At 36.7% G+C, this 23959-nt stretch overlaps 1 non-coding gene across 1 annotated transcript; it reads left to right on the forward strand.

Moving 5' to 3' along the window:
* Window positions 1–21946: 21946 nt before the first annotated feature.
* LOC131222581 (small nucleolar RNA R71) lies at window positions 21947–22053 on the forward strand. Its single transcript, XR_009160115.1, has one exon. It is a non-coding gene; the product is annotated as a small nucleolar RNA R71 (small nucleolar RNA).
* The last annotated feature ends 1906 nt before the right edge of the window (window positions 22054–23959 follow it).

Here is a 23959-nt window from a genome sequence, read left to right on the forward strand (position 1 = left end):
TAGGACATATAGCTAGGCCTTTTCAATAACCTATACTTATAACCTTAACCTAAACTTACAACCTTTACCTAAATCTATTTTCAAATCCCAAAACCTATACTTATAACATAAACCTAGACCTAAACCTATAACCTATAACCTAAAACCTAAACCCAAACCTAAACCCGATCCCAAACGTGAACCAGATTTCATAAACCTAAACCTTAACCTATAGCATATACTTATAACCTTAACCTAAACCTATTCTCAAATCCCAAAACCTATACCTATAACCTAAACCTAGACCTTAACCTAAACCTAAACCTAAACCTTAACCTAAACCTATAACCTATAACCTTAACCTAAGCTTATAACCTTAACCTAAACCAATTCTCAAATCCCAAAACCTATACATATAGCCGAAACCTAAACCTTAACCTTAACCTATAACCTACACTTACAATTTTAACCTAAACTTACAACCTTAACCTTAACTAATAACCTATACTTATAACCATAACCAAAACCTAGACCTTAACCTAAACCTATAACCTTGCCCTAAACCTATTCTCAAATCTCAAAACCTATACCTATAACCTAAACCTATACCTTAACCTAAACCTAAACTTATACTTATAACCTATAACCTAAACCTTAACCTAAACCTATAACCTATACCTATAACCTTAACCTAAACTTATAACCTTAACCTTAACCTATTCTCAAATCCCAAAACCTATACTTAGAGTCGAAAGCTAAACCTTAACCTTAACCTATAACCTATACTTACAACTTTAACCTAAACTTATAATCTTAACCTTGACCTATAACCTATACTTATAACCTTAACCTAAACATAGACCTTAACCTAAACCTATAACCTATACTTATAACATTAACCTAAATATAGACCTTAACCTAAACCTATAACCTATACTTATAACCTTAACCTAAACCTATTCTCAAATCCCTAAACCTATACCTATAGCCTAAACCTAGACCTTAACCTATACATAAACTAAACCTAAACCGATAACCTATACTTATAATCTTAACCTAAACTATAACCTTAACCTAAACTTCTAACCTTTACCTAAATCTATTTTCAAATCCCCAAACCTATACTTATAACATAAACCTATACCTAAAGCTATAACCTATAACCTAAAACCCAAACCCAAACCTAAACCTGATCCCGAACGTGAACCAGATTTCATAAACCTAAACCTTAACCTATAACATATACTTATAACCTTAACCTTAACCTATTCTCAAATCCCAAAACCTATACCTATAACCTAAACCTAGACCTTAACCTAAACCTTAACCTAAACCTATAACCTATAACCTTAACCTAAACTTATAACCTTAACATAAACCTATTCTCAAATCCCAAAACCTATACTTAAAGCCGAAACCTAAACCTTAACCGTAACCTATAACCTACACTTACAACTTTAACCTAAACTTACAACCTTAAACTTAACCAATAACCTATACTTATAACCTTAACCTAAACCTATAACCTTGCCCTAAACCTATTCTCAAATCTCAAAACGTATACCTATAACCTAAACCTATACCTTAACCTAAACCTAAACTTATACTTATAACCTATAACCTAAACCTTAAACTAAACCTATAACTTATACCTATAACCTTAACCTAAACTTATAACCTTAACCTTAGCCTATTCTCAAATCCCAAAACCTATACATAGAGTCGAAAGCTAAACCTTAACCTTAACCTATAACCTATACTTACAACTTTAACCTAAACTTATAACCTTAACCTTAACCTATAACCTATACTTACAACCTTAACCTAAACCTAGACGTTAACCTAAACCTATAACCTTAACCTAAACCTATTCTCAAATCCCAAAACCGGTACCTATAACCTAAACCTAGACCTTAACCTAAACATAAACCTATACTTAAAACCTATAACCTAAACCTTAACCTAAACCTATAACCTATACCTATAACCTTAACCTAAACTTATAACGTTAACCTAAACCTATTCTCAAATCCCAAAACCTATACTTATAGCTGAAACCTAAACCTTAATCTTAACCTATAATCTATACTTACAACTTTAACCTAAACTTACAACCTTAACCATAACCTATAACCTATACTTATAACCTTAACCTAAACCTAGACCTTAACCTAAACCTATAACCTATACTTATAACCTTAACCTAAACCTATTCTCAAATCCCTAGACCTATACCTATAGCCTAAACCTAGACCTTAACCTAAACATAAATTAAACCTAAACCTATAACCTATACTTATAACCTTAACTTAAACTATAACCTTAACCTAAACATATATCCTTTACTTAAATCTATTTTCAAATCCCAAAACCTATACTTATAACATTAACCTAGACCTAAACCTATAACCTATAACCTAAAACCTAAACCTAAACCTAAACCCGATCTCGAACCTGATCCCGATTTCATAAACCTAAACCTTAACCTATAACATATACTTATAACCTTAACCTAAACCTGTTCTCAAATCCCAAAACCTATACCTATAACCTAAATCTAGACCTTAACCTAAACCTAAACCTATACTTATTACCTATAACCTAAACCTAAACCTTAACCTAAACCTATGACCTATAACCTTAACCTAAACTTATAACCTTAACCTAAACCTATTCTCAAATCCTAAAACCTATACTTATAGCCGAAACCTAAACCTTAACCTTAACCTATAACCTATACTTACAACTTTAACCTAAACTTACAACTTTAACCTTAACCTATAACCTATACTTATAACCTTAACCTAAACCTATAACCTATACTTATAACCTTAACCTAAACCTATTCTCAAATCCTTAAACCTATACTTATAGCCTAAACCTAGACCTTAACCTAAACATAAACTAAACCTAAACCTATAACCTATACTTATAACCTTAACCTAAACTATAACCTTAACCTAAACTTATATCATTTACTTAAATCTATTTTCAAATCCTAAAACCTATACTTATAACATTAACCCAGACCTAAACCTATAACCTAAACCCAAACCTAAATTTGATCCCGAACCTGATCCCGATTTCATAAACCTAAACATTAACCTATAACATATACTTATAACCTTAACCTAAACTTATTCTCAAATCCCAAAACCTATACCTATAACCTAAATCTAGACCTTAACCTAAACCTAAACCTATACTTATAACCTATAACCTAAACCTAAACCTTAGCCTAAACCTATAACCTATAACCTTAACCTAAACTTATAACCTTAACCTAACCCTATTCTCAAATCCCAAAACCTATACTTATAGTCGAAACCTAAACCTTAACCTTAACCTATAACCTATACTTACAACTTTAACCTAAACTTACAACCTTAACCTCAACCTATAACCTATACTTATAACCTTAACCTAAACCTAGACCTTAACCTAAACCTAAACCTAAACTTATAACCAAAACCTATTCTCAAATCCCAAAACCTATAACTTAAACCTAACCTTTCCCTAAACCTATAACCTACACTTATAACCTAAACTTAAATATATAACCTAAACCCTAACCTAACCCTATAACCCATAACCTTAACTTAAACTTATAACCTTAACCTAAACCTTAACCTTAAACGTAAACCTAAAACCTAAATGTATTCCCAAATCCCTAAACCTAAACCTACACCTAAACCTAGTCTCAACTCCCTAACCTAAACCTAAACCTACACCTAAACCTAGTCTCAACTCCCTAACCTAAACCTAAACCTAAACTTGAAAACCCAAACCTAAACCTGATCCCGAACCCGAACTCGATTTTCTAAACCTAACCCTTAACATATTCTCAATTCCCTAAAGATATAACCTAAAACCTAAACCTAAACCTATACCTATAACTTAAACCTAAACCTTAACCTTAACCTATAAACTATACTTACAACCTTAACCTAGACTTATAACATAAACCTTAACCTATAACCTAAACTTATAACCTAAACCTAAACCTATTCTCAAATTCCAAAACCTATACTTATAACCTTAACCTAAAACCTAAACTCAATTTCCTAAACCTTAACCTATAACCTATAACCTATAATCCTACACTTATAACTTAGCTATAATTTAAGCCTAAAACCTAAACCTAAACCCGATCCCGAACCCGAACCTGATTTTCAAAACTTAAACCTTAACGTATTCTCAAATCCCTAAACCTTAACGTAATCTCAAATCCTTAAACCTAAACCTACACCTAATCCTAATCTCATGTAACGCCCTAAAATTCGGGGGTCGAGTATAACTCAGCTCCCGAGTTTCAAAACATCACTTATGCAACATAATTAATGATGGATGTATGTTGTCTGTATTAGTGCATAAAACATGGAATAGATTAAGCCAAAACACAGATATAATTCAGGGATAAGTGAACAAAGCAAGCGGAAGACTTATAGAAATATATGTGTACAAGTGTAAATCCCTGAAGTACATATACAAACCAGGTCATATGAAAGTGTTACTTATCAAAATTATAAGTATCAAGTTACATCATTTAAATTTTAAAAATAATCCCAGAGTCCCGCGCATCAGAACAAGTTCGCTAGAACTCGTCTGAAAACTGCATATAAGAGAAAGCAGCCTCATCATCATCCATCTCCCGCTCTGCCTCAAAAGTCGCATCAACATTTGTAACATCAGAACCTAAGACAGAGTCTGGTGGGTGTTTAACACCGCCCCAGAACGTGGGAGTGAGTGATCAACTCAGTGGAACAATAAGGCACTAGTTAACATGTTATCAGTTCAATCAAACAGTAATGATAAAGCAGAACAATTAAATAAATCCTAAGTACTCTTGTTAAGGCAAGGATGTATGGAAAATGATGTGTGCCCTCACGCGTACACCCTCAGCGTTTTCATCTTACGTTACACATGGCACCACCTCAAAGTGCGCCACATCTACAAAGCACATGCAAATGCGGTGCATGGATATGATTACCAAGTTGTTATTAGTCCTTTTCATATAGCAGGATTGGGAAGCTAAGATACCTTCCTCATATCACCATCCAAACAGTGATCCATTATAGGGTCGTCAATCCTAGTCGTCTCATACGATCATATGGTTTCAGGTCGTAGCAAAGGGCTCGTCACCAATCAATGCATGCCTTTCATACCTTTATTACCACAGTTCGGCTCGTCACCTCATTGCGGTATCCAGGTATACTCGAGGTCACTACAAAGGGCTCGTCACCAATCAATGTAGGCCGACAGCACGAATATAATGTCCCATACCACCATAATCTGCTCACGAGTTTAGTTGCTCACTGGTCACTACGGGGAGGCTCGTCACCCCAGCGTAGGCCGACAGCTCGACCACAGTATCCCATACCACCATGTCCGGCTCATGAGTCTTAGCGGATCAAGGTACCATGGTTATTAGGATTTCACTGGTAAGTTCGGTACCCTAGATTCAAGTAGTAGTGTCCATATATGGTGAACATACATCGGACAATCGGGTTACTTGACGAACTCGACTAGCACGAGCGCACGTTGGGTTGAACGGCATAAAGTGCGCAAACACTCCGCGTGGCCAAACCACTGCCGACAACTCTAATACGACTCGGGTTCGTCTAATACGTCCGACATGGCGAAAGCAACCTCAACCACGATCTTAAGGCAGATTACCGATTTCCTGGACTAAGGCATAGTCCCAAACACATTACACTACAACAAATATTTGAATTGAATATAGAACAGTAATGGAACAACAACTTAAATCAAGTGGTACTCAAGCATCTGAAGAATATCAACTTAACATAAATGTAAGCATAAGTAATGCTTGAAATTAAATAACATGGAATGTAACTTGCAAGAAGGAAATCATGCACATCAATAGGAGTGTTGAGAATCACTTCTCAATGCTCGCAATTAGTGTAATAAGTTACACTTTAGATCATTCATGCATTTCTACAAACACTTAGAATACATGATACAACATACATGACGTATGTTGGAATACATGCATTTGGACAATTCCTTTTACCAAGGAGTTGTCATACACACATCTAGCATGCATACATGACAAATAATCATGGCAAACACAAGTGCATAATTTATACGTATACGGTACTTTATACATACACATAGAATACACAAATCTTAATATAACACATGCATATCAGGAAAGCAACGTAAACACAACATTTGGCATGTGAAATCTCATCCATAACAAGAATAAATCATTCACTGGCATTGAAAGCCTTGAAAACCATAACCTATACACTTAAAGTCCGCACCTTAAGCAAGGAAAGAAACACCGAACTGATTTAGACGAGTTGTCTTCGTCAACGACGACAGATTACCCTAAAACAATGATAGAAATGAGATACAACAACACCAAGACTATTCTAAGCTCTAACACAGATTAGGGTTAGGTTAACTTACCCCAAGATGAACTCAGAACCGTCAGAATAACGATTCAAAGTGAAGGTTCAAAGATGAAGAAGAATAAGAAAGAATCCAAGATGATTCACCAACCTCTCTCTCACTAACTCTCTCTTTTCCACTCTCTTTCCAAGATAGGGTTAGAGAAAATTCGTATGGAAAAGAGGGCTAGGGTTTAAGGACTATAAATAGGCCTCAAATTGATGAAAATAACCCCAGGGACAAGGTATACTTAGGTTATAACCAAAGCAAGCCTCTTACGATCCAACGAAGCATTTCTGGTGGGCCTATAACCACGAAAGGTTGGACTTAAGCTCACTGACCATGGATCTAGGTCAGGCCGAGTTTTCGTACCGACCAGCTCTTCAGATCAGCCGTGGCGGACCACACTCAATTCAACGGTCACATAATCTTGATCAGGTCCACAAGCACAAGGATATGCCTGGGCCACCTTCCCTAATCAGAGGGTAAAATTGGGTTAGAATCCAATGCTCAGATTGCTTAAAATCATCGCGCAAGTGACACGACTCAGATTTCATAAAAGCTTATTAAATATCCAACCGTTCTCACACTCTTCACTCCAGACTCAAATAAATCGACCCAGAACATCACATGGACTTGATTTTCGAGGCGATGGTCAAGCCCAACATAGTGACCGCAACAGCCTAAGATCATTGCCATTGGACTTTCGACGCGCGGTCCAGGTCCGATCCAGATCTTCCAAAAATTCTCCAGAACAACTGGATTTAGCGATGGATCCCAGATTTCAGAGTAACATAGTGCTAACTAATCTACAAGTTTAGAGCCATGCAGATACAATTTAAAGTGATTGATGCAAATTTCACAAGCAATCGAGTATAGCGCTGATTACCCTAAAAACAACTACTTAAGGAAAGATTAGCACAAAAATTTCCAAAGTCGTTACATCTCAACTCCAATTCCCTAAATCTAAACCTAAACTTATACTTATTCTCAATTCCCTAAACTTAAACATATAACCTAAACCTATAACCTAGCCTAATCTTAAAGCCATTTCCATAAACTAACTTTAGTCTTTTCATTGTATACATGGATAAGAGTTGGATGCGAGCTCAGAACAGGTTTGGCCCAGAGTATAAACAAGGGGTTCAAGAGTTCATGAAATTTGCACGAAATCAGGCAGATTCAAGGAATAGGATTAGGTGTCTATATCGAAAATGCAAGAACATGATATATAAGACTTTGGACAAAGTAGAGTACGATTTGTTCATAGTTGGGATTGACCAGGGTTACACTTGGTGGATTTATCATGTTGAAGATATGACCCATAGAGTTGAGCGCACTGAAGTCCTTACTGACCCAATTGTGTCGGATGACAAGGATGAAGACGTTGACGAAATGCAAGATATCATAGGGGATGTGTTCAGGGGAATAGCTGTGGATACTGATTTTGCAGTGACAAGCAATGGCCAAGATATTCCTCCAATGGGTGATGTTAAATAAAAAAGTTTAGTAGGTTGTTGAGGGATGCACAACATCCACTTTATTCGGGGTGTAAGAACTTCTCCAAGTTGAATTTTCTTACAAAGTTACTTCATTTGAAGACAATAAATCGTTGGAGTAACAAATCGTTCAACATGTTGCTTGAGTTGTTGAAAGAAGCATTACCAGACGATGAGACATTGCCTAAGTCTCATTACAAGGCAAAATCCTTAATGCGAGACTTAGGCCTTAGTTATGAACTCATACATGTATGTATAAATAATTGTTTATTATATCAGAAAGAGCATGGAAAGCTTGAAGAGTGTCAAGAATGTGGAGAGTCTAGGTGGAAGTATGACAAAGTCAGGGGTAAGAAAATCACGCAAAAGGTGTTAAGGTACTTCCCATTGAAACCTAGATTGTAAAGATTGTTTATGTCTCGTAAAATGGCTGAAGATATGAGGTGGCATAAGGAGAAACGTGTTCATGATGATAGTACACTGAGTCACCTTACGGACTATGAAGCCTGACAAAATTTTGACAAGCAACATTACTGGTTTGCAGAAGATTCTTGTAATGTTCAACTAGGTCTTGCAAGTGATGGTTTTAATCCGTTTAATAATATGAGTAGCACGTGCAGTATGTGGCCAGTGGTACTTATGCCCTACAATTTACCTCCTTTGTTATGTATGAAGGAGTCATTTTTCATGTTATCATTGCTTATTCCTAGACCCAGGTCACCTGGGAATGTCATTGATGTGTATTTGCAACCGTTAGTAGATGAGTTAAATGAGTTGTGGAGTCAAGGTGTAGAAACGTATGACACATTTGCAGGACAAACATTTCGAGTGCATGCAGTGGTCTTGTGGACAATAAATGACTTTTCCGCATATGAAAATTTGTCTGGGTGGAGCACAAAGGGCAAGTTGGCTTGTCCTACATGTGGTATTGAGACTTATTAATTATCATTGAAGCATGGTAGGAAAACGTGTTATATGGGCCATTGTCACTTCCTTCCGAGTGATCATAGTTGGCGCAGGAAGACAATAATCTTTGATGGCAAACAAGATCATAAGCCACCCCCAAAAGAGTTATCTGGAGAAGATGTGATGCAACAATGAAGTAACATTGGAGAAGTTAGATTTGGTAAGGCATCGCACTTGAAGAAGAGGAAATGTACAGTATTAGACTATAACTGGAAGAAGAAGAGCATCATTTTTTTTTACCCTATTGAAGTGATCTAAAATTGCGACACAACTTCGATGTCATGCATATTGAGAAAAATATATGTGACAATGTATTCGAAACATTGATGAACATAGAGAAGAAAATAAAAGACAGTTTCAAGGCTCGATTGGATCTACAAGAAATGGGTTTAAGGAAAGAGTTACACGTGCAACCACATGTAAATTCGTATACTATACCAGCTGCCTACTACATGTTGACAAAACTAGAGAGAAATCGTTTATATGAATGGTTGAGATCGGTGAAGTTTTTCGATGGGTATGCGTTAAACATATCTCAGCACGTAAACGTTACAGACTGTAAGGTAACAGGAATGAAAAGTCATGATTGTCACGTCCTTCTGCAATGCCTACTGCCGGTTGCAATTCGTGGATTCCTGAGTAAGGATATCAGTGCGGCGCTGATTGAGTTGGAGATATTCTTTAATGATGTGTGTTCGAAATCGTTGAATGTTGATGTTATTAAATGACTGGAGAGGGACATTGTCATAATCCTTTGCAAACTTGAAAGAATATTTCTACCTGCATTTTTTAATGTCATAATACACCTAGCGATTCACTCACCGCATGAAGTAAAGCTTACAGGCCCAGTATAATATCGTTGGATGTATCTGATCGAAAGGTTGTAGAACCTATTAAAAATTTTATTTATTTCATAAACTATAAATATCCATGTTTTCATACGTATAATATAGTGGTTTTGTATACAGATACCTTCACACACTTAAATGATTTATGAGGAATAAGTCACGACCGGAGAAGCCAATAGCTGAAGCGTACATTGATAATGAGTGCCCTATATTTTACTCCATGTATCTTCATGTCATAAAGACTAGATTCAATCGAGAAGATCGGAATGCCGATGAAGGGCAGGAGCATGAATAGGGACTCATATCTGTATTTGCACATAACGTTCGTCCTATAGAATTCTCAACATTTCAGGATATGGACCTTGGGGATCTAATAAAAGCGCGATGGTATGTGTTGTATAATTGTGAAGAAATAGAGTCGTACTTGGAGTAAGTCTTCCCTCGATTATTATTTTCTCTAGATACGATGATCTTAATGTTTCTTATTGATGATGTGTCATTTATGTGTAGCGAGCATATAGACGAGGTGAAGTCTAAATTTTCTACAAATTATGATCGAATGCATCAGGATCAGTTTCCAGAATGGTTCGCCAAATGTATAAGATTTCACATTGTATCTCACCACACTTAGAATTTTCGTTGTATTCCACATTATTTCAACCTAAGAAAATCCCTAAATAATTATAATTTGTACATGATAATAGATGAAGACGTTGAGCACGAGCAACTTTGCTGATGCGTCTGATGCATTATACTCATTGGCATGTGACCCTGATAGATGTGTATCTAGATATATAGGTTGTATTGTAAATGGGATTTGGTTCCACACCGAAAAATGTGACAAGTACAGGACCACACAAAATAGTGGGGAGGTTGTGAAGGGAACAAATGAGGAGGATGAAATTGACTTTTATGGCATTTTGACGGATATTATTGAGCTGAGTTATTGTATGAGAAAGCGGGTGTACTTGTTTAGATGTGATTGGTGCGACATTAGAAATAAGAAGTTGGGAATACAGACTGACAACTACTTTACGAGCATAAATTTATTTCGGAAGTGGTTTAAGGACGACCCATTTGTCCTCGCCAGTCAAGCTAAATAAGTATTTTACCTCGCTGACACCAAGTTAGGCGGCTCTTGGCATGTGGTGCAGAAAATAAAGCCCAGAAACATATTTGATGTTTCCATACCAGAAGTTGAAGATAACAAGGATGGGGGAAATGACACGTTTAAGGTTGAACAAGTATATCAAGAAGACATGCCATCTAGGGATACAGGGACTGATTCAAGTGTTGATAATGATGTGGTGCAATTAGACAGAGATGATTTGTCACCTGATCATCTTGATGCCTCAATAATACATGACATTGTTATTGATAACGACGTTGATGACGACGTTACAGATGATGAGGAGGAAATACTGATCAGCGATAGTAATGGTGAAGAAGAATTATCCCTAAGCGATAGTGATACAGACGACAATTATGAAATGTACATATGATTTACATGTCAATTTTCAATTCGAATAATTTATGTATTCCATGTATACGTGAAAATTACAAGTTATGATTAATTCATTTTATTGACTCGTTTATAATTCACTTTTGTAGTTGAGTCAATTTCTGATAATGTCCTCCTCAAACCAGAGCGTAGCAGAAGCACGCAACATACTTCATCCGTTGTTGTAGATGGACGTTTTGGCCCTATCTTCTTCTGGTAGGGCCATAGAGATACCCGGTCTGGTCGATGCGTGTAGAACAGAATATATCGACGATAACTCAAAGGAAAGATTATACCATCTCAATGAAATTCCAGAGCTGATGGATATATATAACAACGGGAAACGAGATATGGAAGATGCGACTCTATCACTTGCACATCTGAATGGAGTCCCGAGAGGCCAGATTTCTTCTATTGTGACTAGTATGTTGGTTATAAAAATGTCGAGTGCTTCACACAACATGACATATACTTCTGAAGCATACGATAACTTATGCAAGGAGTACTTCGGATAATTTACCTCAAAGTTGTTTCTTATTACAATGAATATGTGTATTTAATATAGAATGACAATGTGTAATGAAATTTCTATGGTTTATAGATTAAAGTTTACAGTTTTATTATATTTTGCTTGCATTATAGGGTAATGGTCTAATCATATTTTAATCATCTCTCTAAGCATAAGCACAAATGCATTGTCCCGTCAACACTCCTTGTATAATGTTTTAATATATTCCACTTGTATTGATATTGTTTAAATTTATAAGTTCGTAGCTCACACATATTCAGTGATGGCACTAAGTGGAAGATGTAGTTCGCGCACTGGATCTACCCCTTCTACCCGTGATGCGACGAAGCCAACATCGTCGTCACATGTTGCATCGCAAGCGTCTGATCCCTCAATCGCGCATACACCAGGTATTTCATGTAAGTCTAGACATATATTTCTTTTAATGATTTCTGTTTATGTTTATACTTACATATTTCTTTTACAACAACGTCGTCGATCAGCCGACGAGGACGTGAACCCATGCATGGGTTACTTTTAGAGCGACTTACGCATGAGGGTAGGGTGACGGTAGAGTTCCCACAAGACTGCATTAAACCTGTTGGGAACAGTGCCATGTTGTTTACATCAGAGGTCGGTGTCTTATACCAATCTCTAATCCCCCCAACACCCCCCATTGGGGGAGACATGACAGATAATGTGCGGCAGCTCATCCTTCAGCACCTTCAGGTAAATTTTAGTAAATTAAAATTTATTTTATAAAAGTCCATTTACGATTAAGTTATTTTCTTAATAAATTTATTATCTTAATCTATTATTTATGAAACTACATGATAAATTTAACTTGGATTTGAGTGTTCCGCACATCTCCTATGTCGTCGACGACGTGATCAAGGAGCAGTTTAAGGATTACCGCAGTAAGTTACACCAACGGAACAAGCGGTGTGCGATCTACGAGGAGGTCGTACAGTCCGCACCAGCGCACGTGACCGATGAGGACGACAGATATTCTACGATAGGTTTTCGTCTGATTCTTTTCAAGTAATATTTACATACTTACGATATCTTAACGTAATAATTAAATTTATAATTATTAACAATGTATTATGAATAATGTATTCAGAAGATGAGCAAAATAAATTCTGACAACAAAGGAAAGTTAGAAGTGAACCACGTAGCTGGTTCAAAGTCATTTGTACGACTTCGTCATGACATGGTAAGAAAGTAATGGTGATTATTATATTTATATATTTTTTCCATGCATTTATATTAACTCTATTGTCCTTTCAATTGTGAGCAAGATTCCGTCACTGGCCAGGAGCCCGGACCAGTAGGCTTTTACAGAGGGACTCACTATCGGCAGATGACAGGATCTTGGGTACATCCTAGAGCCAGCGATATTTGGGTAAAAATCTTTACATTATAAAATTTAATTGCATTAAATTATAATAATGTCATTTATTATGAAAATTCATATGTTTTCATTCCAGGAGGAGATGGACAACTTACGCAATCAGCCCACTCCCAATGGTATTTAGCAGAGTGAGCCAGAGATCCTGAGTCAGGTGCTTGGCACCTGTTCTGGATATGTGTGTGGGCTTGGCCATGGTGGCAAGCTCATGGCACTCGCTAGAGCTGCCTCCAGCCGACCAATCATCGTTGGCGATAGCGTTGCACGCTGAGCTGATATCGCAGAGAGAAGTTCAGCAGCTGCGGGTCGTCGTCGATGACATCAGAGATCAGCTGGACAGGCAGAGGGAGGAGCAGGAGAGGAGGATAGAGGAGGAGCTAGCGAGGCAGAGGGAAGAGTAGGAGAGGAGGATGGAAGAGATGCGGGTGGAGCATGAGCGACGGATGATGGAGATGTTTTAGGCTCTCGTTGCACGCTTACCCACCATTGCCCCACCACCTCCGCCTTCATCTTTGTGATTTTTTGTATATTTGTTTATGATGTTAAGTTTATATGTATTTATGCGTGAATGAATGTGATGTGGATAAGATTGTTTGTGTTTGGATGAATGGAGTTTATGTTTGGATGGATTTACTAGTATGGGTTTAGATGGATGTGAATGTGAATATGATGAAATATATTATATAACAGGTGTATATCAGGAAGAATATGATGAAATATATTGTTAATAGGTGTATATCAGGAATTTTGTGCAAAATTTTGTGCTGGAATATTTTTTTTCTAAAAGAGACTTTTAGCAATGAAACTTTTTGTAGTTAAAAGTTTTCTAAATATTTATCTTTAGCGATGAAACTTTTCGTCGCTAAAAAGTTTTGCAAATATTTTTTAGCGACGAAAGTTTTCGTCGCTAAAAGTTCTGTAAGTATCTTTAGCAGCGAAAATTTTCATAGCTAAAAGTTTAAGAAATATTTTTTAAAGACGAAACTTGTCGTCGCTAAAAGTTTTGTAATTATTTTTAGTGACATAACTTTGTGTAGATAAAAGTTTTGCAAATATTTTTTTAGCGAGGAAACTATTCGTCGCTAAAAGTTTTGTACTATTTTTTAACGACGAAACTTTTTGTAGCTAAAGGTTTTGTAAATATTTTTTAATGACAAAAATATTCGTCGTTAAAGGTTTTGTGTATTTTTTAGCGACAAAAATGTTCGTCGCTAAAATTTTTGTAATTATTTTTAGCGACAAAAATTTGTGTAACTAAAAGTTTTGCAAATGTTCTTTAGCGAGGAAAATATTCGTTGCTAAAAGTTTTGTAATTATTTTTAGTGACGAAAATTTTCGTAGCTAAAAGTTTTGCAAATTTTTTTTCGTGACGAAAATATTCGTTGCTAAAAGTTTTTATGTATTTTTAGTGATGAAAATTTTCATCGCTAAAAAGCTGCCTTTGCCGACAATTCAAATTTTTTGTCGATAAAAACCTCTTACTTCAATCTTTTAGTGACAAATTTAGGGACGAAAATTTTCGTTGCTAAAAGTTTTTACCTATGAAAATTTATCTTTTAGCGATGAAAATTTTTGTCGCTAAAGGTGGGATTTCTTGTAGTGCTTCAGTCTGTGGTGGCTATTTCCATTACCGAAGTAGAGTATATGGCAGTGATAGAGGCATTCAAGGAAAGTTTTTGGTTAAAATGGATGATAAATTAGTTGGGGCTTCAGCAGGAGTCCATGCTAGTTAATTGTGACTGCGAAAACGTGATCAATTTGGCTCAAATTTTTATTTATAATTCACGTACTAAACACATTGATGTTCATCACCATTTTATTTGATAGATGCTTGAGGAAGCAGGCGTGACTCTGGAGAAAATTCACATGAGCGTTAATCGGACTAACATGCTCACTAAAGTGGTTACCACAGAGAAGTTCAAGTTATGTGAAACTTCTCTAGGCTTGACAAAGGTGTAAATGGAAGACAGTGTGCACGAGAAGCGATGTTAGAGCTATGATGCAAGGCGGAATTAGAGATGAGTAAAAAGGAGCTATGAAGAATGGAAATTGAAGACATAGTGGAGATTGTTGATTGATGTCTTAAATCTATAAATCAATAGGTCTATCGATAACAACTTAATGTCATCGAGCAGACTTCAATGCCATCGAAGGCTGCTCAATGCCATCGGGAAAATTCGAAAAATTCATGTTTTATCACTGAAATATTTTGGTGTTTAGTTTGATGACATCAAAGATGTTTGATGTCATTAACAGTCTATCGTTGCCATCGAAGTGCCATCTAACGATTGCGCAGAGTTACATAGAGTTGCGTGAGTGCAGGATTTGTTTCCTATTTTGATTGGGATTCTCATAGACGCTATATATATATGGGTGTAATCAGGAATAAGGTGTATCTCAAGGCTTTCTAATTCATTTTAAAGGGGTTTAAGGGCTTATAACTGATATTCAAAGATTGTTTGAATTGGGTAATCTCTATCTTTTATAATTTTATGCTTTCATAGTGCATTATTGTCGCTTTGTGCTGTGATTTTTTTTCTCGCAAGAGTTTTTCCACGATAAATTTTGATTTTTGTGATTAGACTTGGTTGTACGATTGGAATATTTTGCTTGATTCATTTCGGTGTGCTTCCGCGGTCCCCCGATAATTTGTGCTATATAGGGATTTGATAACTTCCCCCGATTACTCTATTGGCTGCATGTAATATAGTTAATATTGATTGATTTATTGGTTGATATTATTGATATTTAAATTACAAGATGTGGTTTGTTTATTTATTTTTAAGCCAGTGTGTATTAAATTAGCAATTAAGTCTAACCACGACTGTCTAACCTACGATACCTAGTTGTGTGACGAACAAATTGGTGAAGATTCGCTCACTTCGACCATCTTACCTACAAAGCTCAATCCATGATGACTAACAAAAAGACATCTATCTCACGAACCATGATTATCTTGCCTACTAAGTCTAGTTGAATGATGAGCATATTGTTGATATTAACAACTGTTTTACCTATAAATTCTAGTTAAACAACGAACATATTATCGTGCTCAACGACTATCTTTCCTATGAAGCCCAGTTGAACAATGAACAAATTGTCGTGCTCGACAACCATCTTGCTTATGAAGCCTAGCATCTTACTGAGCAACAAATTGAATGTTGTTAGTTATCCATTTTCCTTTTCTTTTTACTTATCTTTTCAGCGAATTATAAGTATATATAAAGTATCAATAGAATACTCTTCCATTTAGGCTGTTTCTTTTTACAAAATATTGTTTTATGATTAAATTTTATTAGTTATCATGCACTTAATTGAAAGCCCTTTAATTTGACATTAAAAAATACTCATTAAAAGGACAAATTCACCTATTAGCAAATTGCTTGATTCTTTGTAAATGATGGTGGGAACCGCCAATCCACATATAACTCAATCTTTTAGTCTATTTAGCGCTTGGGGTTATAGGCGTTCAGTTCAAATCAAGTCGCATTCATCTTTGGCACATCCGGCACATACACACCACAAAAATACAATTGGCAAGGGATGCAACCCCACCTTAAAAAGTGATGAGGCTTAGTGTTGGGTGTGGGCCTCTAGCCTCTATACTTCAGTCGCCACTGTTTTGAGTAGTAGTTTGGGCCAACCACTAAACTGGGCCCAAGTTTTGAAGACCTTGTTAATTCCATATTTCCCTTTAAGGTTTGGTTTGGAAGTGTCAATGAACAATCCCAATGGTTCTAATGTTTCATAAAAATGGGCATTGGTGGTGTTATGGGAAAAGTAGATTGACCAATGTATTTAAGGTTAGATTGGAAGCCCATGGGCTAACGGAGGTCGATATACAACTGGTGTGGTTTGAGACACCACTCCCGAACATCGAACTAGCTCGAACTCGACTCCATGACCACCTCTAAGGGCAGGTCGGAGAAACCGAGATGAAATGGACCTCAGGCATCACTTGCAAATAATTCAGGTTAGCACGACCCTAAAACGATGATTTCCCTAAGTCAGCACTACCCTTGGTCGGTGCAACCCCAGATTGACATAATTCCACCCTTGATGGTTACAACATGGTTTCGACATCATCTACCCAAAATCCCAGCTGAAGATCTAGATAGACAGAATGGACTGAAGAATGTGAGCTCGCCTTTCAACAACTCAAACAGTACTTGGGATTGTCCCATTAATCTCAAAGCCCGAGCAAGGGGAGTCGTTGCTACTATACTTGATAGTTTTAACAACAGTGATTAGCCTGGCCCTCGTTCGAGAATAAGAGGGGAAACAACTGCTAGTGTACTACATCAGCAAAGCCTTGGTCCCCACTGAGAGTAGGTATCCAGACATCGAAAAGCTGGCCCTGTCCCTTGTTGTCTCATCACACTACATACGGCCCTACTTCTAAGCCCATACCATCGTTGTCCCGACCAACCAACCTGAAAAGGAGAGCTTACAATGTCCTATAGGGGGTGAGTAGGATAACGCTAAATAATTAAAACAAGTGCCAAATATATAAATAATACAAAGATTTCAGTTGCTTGAGTATTGAAACCTTGATTCCAAATAATTCGTAAGACAACCTTCACCTAAAGTTTTGGGCAGGACAACCTTATTTCACGAATATCTTTAAAATCAAACTTCAAATTAGCAAGAGTAAATTAAAGAATTACAACATTCACCACACAATTGAAATTAAATACATCCAATCCTCCAAAAATAAAAATAAGGCATTCACCACATGGTATAAAGAATTATAGTGGTTCGGTGCTTTAACAATAGCCACACTTACTCCACTCTCAAAATTAGCCCCTTGTAATTTTTATTTTCACTATAAAAAGGTTTTCATAGGGTCACCTTAATAACCTGATACAGTTCCTTGTGATTTTCATGAGCTATCACAATAAAAACCCAAACCGAGATTTTACCAGGATATCTCTGACAAAACCTTAACTGAGATTTTCACAGGAGATCTCTAAAAAATATAAAAGAGTTATAAAAGATATACTTATCTTCAACCTTAGAAGACGTAGCAGAAGCTTGTAGTGGAAAGACCTCTTTCTTGAATGTAGGTGGTGTCGTCTTCAGTTAGATAGAAAGGGTTTAGGGTTCTATAGATTTTAATTTTGTTATACCCAAAAGCCACTTAATTTAATTCTCTTAGATCTCAAAGAGGAGTATAGTTTACTCTCTTAGATTTAACTTAAAAGATCTGAGACTAAAGAGAATTGAAAAAACTATTTAAATAAATTATAAATACCAACCAATAGCTTGCTAATAACTTGAGCTTATTTCTCTCTTACAGAAGAATTTTGATAATTAACTTGTGTAATTTGGAATGAGAGAAGAACTCAATTTATAAGCAGAGAAGTTAGAACTCGGCCAGCCCGAGATAGGCTTCGACTAGCCTAAGTTCAGCGGATTCTGTTAAATAGATTTCGGATTGCACGAGATAAAGATTATCTAAAATTCAGCTGACCTGAAGTCAAGTTCGGCTGGCTGAACAGCACAATTCAACTAGTTGAATTTTCATGAATTTCAAAAGTTGATGTTGCTAGAATTTAACATAAACTTTCTTAGGCTGGCCAAATTTTAAGATCAGGTTAGCCGAATTTGCAACAAAAGTTGTTATTTGCTTTGAGATTGAATTTGATCTAACCGAGGAAGCTTAGGCTGGCCAAATCAGAAGTTAGGCTGGTTGAATTCCAGCAAAAAACAAATGAAAAAACCCATGATTAAACAATTTTGAAAGTACCTAGTCCTAAGGTCTTTCTAGGGTTTTATAACACTTGAAATATATCAAATATCTAATTATCTTTGGCTTGAACTTAGTCTCAGACTTCACCTTCAATTTGAGCTCGAACTTTATCTGGGGCTTCATCTTGAATATCAGCCAATCTTAAGCTTAATCTTTTCTTGAACGTAGACCAATCTTGAGCTTGATCTTTTCTATAACAAAAATTGATCTTAAGCTTGATCTTCTCTTGAACATAGACTGACCTTTGAAGATCTACTTTGAAGTGGTTTTGTCTTATGAAATTTGACAACCTAAGTATGCTCAACATCCGAGCACTTACACAACCTCTCCGCCAGGTACTCTAAAAACCAGAGGTATTATCACGCCCCATATTCAGAAACCGAGTTCACAAAATTTTCAATTGCCGAATTCGATGCCGACAGCCTCCGCAGTACCCCATTCTCGGCTCCTAATGCTCATACGCCAGATCCCGATCCTGGGATCCTACAAAGATAATTTTTAGTATGAATTTATCTTATAAGAAGCATAACCACAAGTATACCCAGATCACAAGAACAACAACATCATCACATATACACTAATATAATCATTTGAGTACAATGCTAAAAGGGAAATACAATATAGAAATATCAAAGAAAACTCCAGAAGCTCAACCGCATGCTCCCAACTTAGCTCCACTGCATCATAATGTCACCTGCACGCATCTATCATGCATAAGCTTATAGAAAGCTTAGAGGATGATGTAAGTGTGTGAGCAGTACATGCGTGCTCAGAATGTAATATTAGAGTAAACGAAGATACTGATAAGTCCAAGAACCATACAATATTAGAGTGAGCAGAAATACTGACAAGTCCATGAGTCATACAATATCAGAGTACGTTATACAAATCAGCTATGCAAATGAGGAGTTCAAGAGAGTCAAATATCAGATGCCAAGGGTACAATGCAATATGTAAATCCTGCTGAGTCCGTCTAGGCCATATAAGTGCAAGAACATAACAAACCAAAATGCCATATGCCTGCGGATGTAATGCAATATGCGATGTGGATGAAATGACCAAGCTAGAGTGTGAAGTCGGGATAATAATACATAGTATCACAGACTACGGGGTCCACCACAAGGGACTTCTATCCAAACTAGTCTCATACCTAAATTTGGATAGTCAGACTCAATGTGGTAAACTCCTGATCTCAGGTTAGTCGCACACCCCAACCGAAATCATGGCCATTGCAAAGGCACAAGTAATAAATAGTTGCGCACCGCCATCCCGAGTGGATAGTGAATGAATGAATGAATGAGTATACAATGCCTGCTCAATAAGTCCACATATCAGTACTGTACATCTCTGGGATCATCACCGGGGACGTCTCTAGAGGATCAGAGGATAAGGCAAGAGGCGTTCTATCTTCCATGACATAATCAATCATGTTAATATCATGGAAATCCTCATCATCCTCTGAATTGCTGCCGTTATTGAAAAAGATGTTTAGCTCCAATGTCAAATTTTTGAAAGACATAGTCATGACACCATTCCTGCAATTGATAATCGCATTTGAAGTGGCCAAGAATGGGCGACCAAGAATGACAGGAATCTGAGTGCTCATGTTATTGATGGGTTCGGTATCCAGGATGATAAAATCTACAGGGTAGTAAAATCGATTGACCTGGACCAACACATCCTCGATTATCCCTCTTGGTACATGAACAGTGCGATCAGCAAGTTGTAGTGTGGTTAGGGTGGGTTTTAATTCACCTAATCCTAACTGTTTGTATACCGAGTAAGGAATCAAATTAACGCTTGCTCCTAAGTCAAGAAGTGCGTGATCAATTCGATAGTTCCCGATTACACATGATATGGTTGGGCTACAGGGATCTTTGAATTTCTGCGGCATGTCTTGCTTTAAGATGACACTCACTTTCTCAGTCAATAAAATTTTCTTTTAAATACTCTGCCGTCTTTTGGTTGTGCATAGGTCTTTTAGGAATTTGACATATGAAGGTATCTGTTTTACGACATCAAGTAGAGGAATGTTGACTTTTACTTGTTTTAACACTTCTAGAATATCTTGCGAGTTAGAGAGAGGTTTTGGTGCGACCAACCGTTGGGGAAATGAAGCAACTGGCTTTTCTAAAAGTTTCGGTTCTAATTTTTGTGGGGCATCACTAGATCCATCATTGTTGTTCTCTTCTGGTTCTTGAGGCTTTTCAAGCCTAACCGGAAGGGTTTTATCAATGATCTTCCCACTCCTAAGAGTGGTGATGGATTTAGCGTGCTCCATTTGATTTGAAGAGCTAGGGTCACTTATTTCATATTGCAGTTTGGGATTGGGGAGAGGTTGAGTAGGAAGTATCCCCTTTTCTCCACTTGTTAATTGTGACTCTATCCTTTGAATAGATAACGCAAGCATTCCTAATGCCATGTGGATATCATGAAGCCCTTGTGCCGAATTCTGATTAAGTAGCTCTTGTTCTCGAATATGTTTTTGAACCGGATCCTCTTTAGGTCTCTCTTGTTGTTGTTGTGAAGTTTGATTAAAGAAACCTTGAGGGGTAGCAGTTTGTCCATTCCTCCAAATAAAATTTTGATGATTTCTCCAACCAGGATTATACGTATTAGAGGTCGGTCCATTGAAAGGTCTTTAATAGTTATTTACGGCATTGGATTATTCATTCACCACCTCTCGAAAGGCGGGTATCGTGGGATAATTTTCAGTTGTATGAATATTGCAATCACAGATGCCGCAAACACTTTCATTAACCTTATCCTTCTTTCCTTCCATGGCCTCAACTTTTCTTATAAGCGTAGTCACTTTATACTTGAGATCATTCTCTTCTTTCAAGAAATAAAATCCACTTTTCTCCTTTAATTGAGTCGGCCTAGACGTGGTGTTCAATTTTGGGTAATAATCACATGATTGTGTTTTTTTAGTAATACTATCAAGGTAATCCCATACCTCGTCGACATTTTTATTAATGAATTCTCCATTACACATTGTCTCAACCATTTGGTGCATGGAAGATGTCAGTCCATTGTAGAAAAAATTTGTAATGCGCCACGTTTCAAAGCCGTGTTGTGGGCATGAACTGACCAAATCCTTGAACCTTTCCCAATATTGGTAAAATGTTTCATCCTCCTTTTGGGTGAAGTTCAGGATTGTTTTTCTAAGGGTAATCGTTTTATGATGTCGAAAAATTTTCTTTATAAATTCCCTTTGCATATCATTCCATGTGCAAATGGATCTAGGACGCAGTGAATGTAACCACGTCTTAGTCTTTTCCTTTAAGGAAAAAGGAAAGAGTCTCAGCCTGACTGTGTCCTCAGACACATTTTGAAAATATAAAGTGGCTATGATCTCATCAAACTCCTTCAAATGTAGATATGGTTCTTCAGATTCAAGCCCATGGAACTTAGGAAGGAGTTGGATAACCCCTGGCTTAATGTCAATATGTCCTGTATTTTCAGGAAAAATCATGCATGAGGGTGTACTCACCCCCGCTGGTTGTAAATAATCTCGTAAAGTATGAGGCGAGGGTGCTTGATGCACCTCATTCTCATCCTGAATGTCCTCCACCCTAGGTTGAGGTAGAAGAGGTTGGTTCTCAGTCATCACTTCAATTATCTCAGGGGATTTCGAGTGGTGTTTAGTCCTGTGATGGATAGTTAACCCCTCAACTAATCCTCCGTCAGTCAAGAGACGTCGAGTGTTGTCACGGGCCCACTTGGGCATGAAACACTCGCAGCCCTTGATTTAAATTCTAAACCTAGTCCTAAGAAAGGAATTAAGAATCTAAAAAGAAATAGAGGGTTAGAGAGATGTTACCAAACTGCAAAACAAACAAAACAAGTTAGTTTCTAAAATTAGAAAGTCTAAGATTATAGAATTCCTAATTAGACGTAAACTAATTGCTAAAGAAAAAGAAGAAATTCCTAGAAAGCAAATTAGGAAATTCTTAAACTAGAAAGTAAGTTAATAAGAGGATATGAGAAATAGGAAGTAGAAATTAGAAAGACCTTACTAAATTAGAAGTTTCTATCTTAAAAGCCTATAAAACAGTAAGGTTAGTCTCAAAATAGAAAGTCTACAAATAGGAAAATTCTAGAAATAAAATAGGAAACAAGGTTAGGATTCTAAAAGAATTAGAATTAGAAACTTGCTAAAAAAGGGAAACAAATCCTAATCTAGAAATAGAAAGGAAGAATTTAAGAAGAACTTACTAATTTAGAAACTATCTCGGAAACCTATAAAATATGAAAACAGGTTAGTTTTTAGAAATCAACAAAAAATAATCTAACCTAAAATTAGAGAAATCCTAATCTTAAACTAATCCTAAAACTAGTTAATTTCGGAAAACATAACCGTCAGTCCTCGGCAACGGCGCCAAAAACTTGTTCACACCCCAAGTGTAAGGTTGTGATGTAGTAATAAGCTTGGTAAGACCGAGGTCGAATCCTAAGGGACTGAAACCTGTACGTAATCTGAAACTAGGTAGAAATAGAACTAGTCTAAGATGAAATCTAAATCAAATATAAATTGATGAATAATGGTGAGAGATTAATGTAAAACTTAAGAGAAATCAGAGATAAGAAACTAGGGATTCAGAGGATCCACTTGTAAAGATCAGGGAGATCTTATGCCTGCTTCAAAAATCATGGAAATTAAACTGAACTGATTTGATATAATTTTTAAGAGATGAAAGGTATATGAATTAGAATGGATTCCGTCACCAAACCATGCCCAAGAGACAAAGCAAACAACAGAATTAAACTAACTACCAACCAATTAACAATGCATGAAGGTTAGGAAGGGTACCGTCATCCGACCATGCCTAGGAGACGATGGTGAACAACAGGGCTTCCTGACGTCATAAACATAAAAACAAAAGGAACAGGCTCAAAGCTATCGCAGACCCATTGTAATTCAGTCACAACAGACCATTGAAAACTGAAAGCATTCCCATAATCAAGCTAGTATCAAATTCAATTCAACCTGAATAAAAACACAAGCAATAGGTCTCCTCATCACGCTACAAGCTTCACCTCTTAGCCCTAGCTAAGAGGTTTAGCCCAACATGATT

The sequence above is a fragment of the Magnolia sinica genome, chromosome 1 (assembly GCF_029962835.1).
Source record: "Magnolia sinica isolate HGM2019 chromosome 1, MsV1, whole genome shotgun sequence".
Taxonomy (NCBI): domain Eukaryota; kingdom Viridiplantae; phylum Streptophyta; class Magnoliopsida; order Magnoliales; family Magnoliaceae; genus Magnolia; species Magnolia sinica.